Raw genomic sequence first — 5,078 nt, forward strand, 5'->3', positions numbered from 1 at the left:
AGAACAAATTGTTATTTTCAATGATGGCCTAGGAACAGCGGGTTAACTACCTGTTCAGGGGCAGAACGACAGATTTTTATCTTGTCAGCTCGGGGGTTTGAAGTTGAAACCTTCCGGTTACTAGTCCAACGCTCTTAACCACTAGGCTACCCTGCCGCCCCAAGATAACTGGCATTGTGGTGTCAAGACAGCAACCTCTCCCTGAACATCAGCAAAACAAAGTAGTTGATTGTTGACTTCAGGAAGCAGACGAGGGAACATGCCCAGATCCACATCAACGGGACTGCAGTAGAAAGTCAACAGTTTTAAGTTCCTCGACATCCACATCGCCGAAGACTTGTGCATTGTGGCCTGGTAAGGGAATTTCTCAGTCTCCGTCACAAGGCCCTAAAGCGGGTGGTGAAGATGGCCCAGTACATCACTGGGACTGTGCTCCCACCAATCCAGGACATCTACTCAAAGCGATTCCTGAGGAAGGCACACAGCATCATCAAGGACCCCACACACCCCAGCCACGAGCTGTTCTCTCCCTTACCGCCAGGAAGACTGTATCGGAGCATGAGGTCTGATACCAACAGGCTCAGAGACGGTTTCTATATACAAGCCAAAAGACTGATGAAAACTTGAACTGGACTGACCTGCTCTGATTCTTCACACCTTAGCACACATGCACTCACTCATACACACACAAGATGGCGTAGCAGTCAGATGTCTTTGTCTTTGTCTTGTCGCATGTATATATATTTTTCTTCGCATTCTTTTTAATATTTTTCCTAAACCCCAACTTCAAAATACTCTGTTGCAACCCGCCTCACCCAATGTGGTGTGGATCTGTTTTTTTTCTAAAGTATTTCTATTTACCTCTGAACTGGAATACCTCAACTGAAGTTAGCTAGCTGACTAGCTACCAGCTATCAGTCAGCTAACCTTTAGCTCGGAAAGCTCTCGCCAGTTAATACAACGCGTTTCAAACCAGCGCATGCCGGACCTATGTTTCTCTCCATATCCCAAGATTCCTACCGCAAATTCTGAACCCTTTCATCTGGATCATGGCAGCTAGCTAACCGCAACCCGGGTTGACTACTCCTGGCTAACGGTTCTGTCCCGTAGCAAGCACCAACTAGCCTGGGGCTAGCCGACGCTTGAACCATCTCCCAGCTAGGGCTCCTGGGCTACTCCTGAAGCCCACTCCTCGGCTACAATATCCAGACCCCTTCTACTGCCGGTACGGGGCACGGAACCCCGCAGATCCTTCACGACTGGAATACCGACATAATCTGCCCGAGGATCCCAAAAGGCCCCTCAGGCGCGACTTCCCCTGAAGGCCCATTCTGCTAACCGCGGCCTGCTAGCTATCTATAGCATTTTGGACTGTTCACTGATCCACCGGCCAGTTTCTTGGACCACTATACCCATTTTGCCAATTGGACTTGGACCCCTTTGCTACTTGGAACCCTACTAATTCCACGACTGGTCTATCAACGTCACCGCACGAGGAGGCAAAAACAGACTTTTCCCCCATTGCGACGTCCCTCTAAGGCCTTATGCTAGCTTGCTAGCCCCGGCCTGCTAACTGCTAGCTTGCTAGCCCCGGCCTGCTAACTGCTAGCTTGCTAGCACCGGCCTGCTAACTGTCTGAATCGCCGTGTCCCCAGCCAGCCCAGCCACTCACTGGACCCATACGATCACTTGGCTACGCATGCCTCTCCCTAATATCAATATGCCTTGTCCATTACTGTCCTGGTTAGTGATTACTGTCTTATTTCACTGTAGAGCCAAAAGCCCTGCTCAATATGCCTTAACCAACCATGTTGTTCCACCTCCCACATATGTGATGACATCACCTGGTTTTAAACGTCTCTAGACACTATATCTCTCTCTTCATCACTCAATGCCTAGGTTTACCTCCAATGGACTCTATTTCTACCATACCTTTGTCTGTACATTATGCCTTGAATCTATGCTATCGTGCCCAGAAACCTGCTCCCTTTACTCTCTGTTCCGAACGTGCGAGACGGCCAGTTCTTATAGCATTTAGCCGTACCCTTATCCTACTTCTCCTCTGTTCCTCTGGTGATGTACAGGTTAATCCAGGACCTGCAGTGCCAAGCTCCACTCCTACTCCCCAGGTGCTCTCATTTGTTGTCTTCTGTAACCGTAAAAGCCTTAGTTTCATGCATGTTAACATTAGAAGCCTACTCCCTAAGGTGGCTTTATTCACTGCTTTAGCACATTCTGCCAAACCGGATGTCTTAGCCGTGTCTGAATCCTGGCTTAATTTCCATCCCTAACTATAACATTTTCCGCCAAGATAGAACTACCAAAGGGGGCGGTGTTGCAATCTACTGCAGAGATAGCCTGCAGAGTTCTGTCGTACTATCCAGGTCTGTACCCAAACAATTCGAGATTCTACTTCTAAAAATTCACCTTTCCAGAAACAAGTCTCTCGCTGTTGCCGCTTGCTATGGACCACCCTCTGCCCCCAGCTGTGCCCTAGACACCATATGTGAATTGATCTTCTGAGCTCGTGCTGCTAGGTGACCTAATCTGGGACATGCTTAACACCCCGGTCATCCTACAGTCTAAGCTTGATGTCCTCAATCTCACACAAATTATCGATGAACCTACAAGGTACAACCCCAAATCTGTAAACACGGGCACCCTCATGGATATCATCCTAACTAACTTGCCCTCCAAATACACCTCTGCTGTTTTCAACCAAGATCTCAGCGATCACTGTCTCATTGCCTGCATCCTTAATGGGTCTGCAGTCAAATGACCAACCCTCATCACTGTCAAACGCCCCATAAAACACTTCTGCGAACAGGCCTTTCTAATTGACCTGGCCGGGGTATCCTGGAATGACATTGACCTTATCCCGTCAGTAGAGGATGCCAGGTTATTCTTTAAAAGTGCCTTCCTCACCATCTTAAATAAGCATGTTCCATTCAAAAAATGTAGAACTAGGAATAGATGTAGCCTTTGGTTCACTCCAGACCTGTCTGCCCTTGACCAGCACAAAAACATCCTGTGCCGTTCTGCATAAGCATCGAATAGCCCCCGTGATATGCAACTTTTTAGGGAGGTTAGGAACCAATATATACAGGCAGTTAGTAAAGCTAAGGCTAGCTTTTTCAAACAGAAATTTGCATCCTGTAGTACAAAGTCAAAAATGTTCTGGGACACTGTAAAGTCCATGGAGAATAAGAGCACATCCTTCCAGCTGCCCAATGCACTGAGGCTAGGAAACACTTTCACTACCGATATATCCAAAATAATACAATAATAATTGTCCGGACCTCTGGCAGTCTCTATGGGGGTGCCACAGGGTTCAATTCTCGGGCCAACTCTCTTCTCTGTATACATCAATGATGTCGCGTTCGCTGCTGGTGATTCTTTGATCCACCTCTACGCAGACGACACCGTTCTGTATACCTCTGGCCCTTCGTTGGACACTGTGTTAACTAACCTACAGATGAGCTTCAATGCCATACAATTCTCCTTCCGTGGCCTCCAATTGCTCTTAAATACAAGTAAAGCTAAATGCATGCTCTTCAACCGATCGCTGCCCACACCTGCCCGCCCGTCCAGCATCACTACTCTGGACGGTTCTGACTTAGAATATGTGGACAACTACAGATACCTAGGTGTCTGGTTAGACTGTAAACTCTCCTTGCAGACTCACATTAAACATCTCCAATCCAAAATTAAATCTACATTTGGCTTCCTATTTCGCAACAAAGCATCCTTCACTCATGCTACCAAGCATACCCTTGTATCCTACCGATCCTCGACTTCGGCAATGTCATTTACAAAATAGCCTCCAACACTCTACTCAGCAAACTGGATGCAGTCTATCACAGTGCCATCCGTTTTGTCACCAAAGCCCCATATACTGTACTACCCATCATTGCGACCTGTATGATCTCGTTGGCTGGCCCTCGCTTCATACTCGTTGCCAAACGCACCTTCTCCAGGTCATCTACAAGACTCTGCTAGGTAAAGCCCCACCTTATCTCAGCTCACTGGTCACCATAGCAGCACCCACCCGTAGCACGCACTCCAGCAGGTATATCTCACTGGTCACCCCCGAAGCCAATTCTTCCTTTGGCCGCCTCTCCTTCCAGTTCTCTGCTGCCAATGACTGGAACGAACTGCAAAAATCTCCGAATCTGGAGACTCTTACCTCCCTCACTAGCTTTAAGCACCAGCTGTCAGAGCAGCTCACAGATCACTACACCTGTACATAGCTCATCTGTAAATAGCCCATCCAATCTACCTCATCCCCATACTGTATTTATTTATTTATCTTGCTCCTTTGCACCCCAGTATCTCAACTTGTACATTCATCTTCTGCACATCCTACCATTCCAGTGTTTAATTGCTATTGCTATTGTAATTACTGTTCTACCTTGGCCTATTTATTGCCTTACCTCTCTTATCCTACCTCATTTGCACATGCTGTATATAGATTTTTCAACTGTATTAGTGATTGTATGTTTGTTTATTCCATGTGTAACTCTGTGTTGTTGTATGTGTCGAACTGTTTTGCTTTATTTTGGCCAGGTCGCAGTTGTAAATGAGAACTTGTTCTCAACTAGCCTAGCTGGTTAAATAAAGGTGAAATAAAAAAATGAAACACACACACACAGTACAGTCATGCTACACACACATAACAACTGCTGTGACCAGATTCTTATTTCCCTTACCCAATACACGTGTAAATATTGTGCCAAAACTATAAATTGTGCCTTCCTGTAAAATACTTATGCTAAAATGTTTATTCTATTCCACTGAGCCATTAACTTTGTTTGTGTTCTTATCTTTTATTATTTCTTATTGTTGTATGCATTGTCGAGAAGGAACCAACAAGTAAGCATTTTTCGTTCGGCGATGTATACCATGCGTATCCCGTACAACTAATAAGACATGAACAGAAACAACATTTTAGCATCACATGGACTACCAGCAGCACAGAAAACAATGATATAATGATTCCATTTAGATTTGATGATGCCTATATTAGAACTGGGATGCGTTAAGATGGAGTAGCTTAGAAACATGTCAGTCCCACAACA

Source organism: Oncorhynchus nerka, linkage group LG8 (assembly GCF_034236695.1).
Source record: "Oncorhynchus nerka isolate Pitt River linkage group LG8, Oner_Uvic_2.0, whole genome shotgun sequence".
In the NCBI taxonomy this organism is placed as follows: domain Eukaryota; kingdom Metazoa; phylum Chordata; class Actinopteri; order Salmoniformes; family Salmonidae; genus Oncorhynchus; species Oncorhynchus nerka.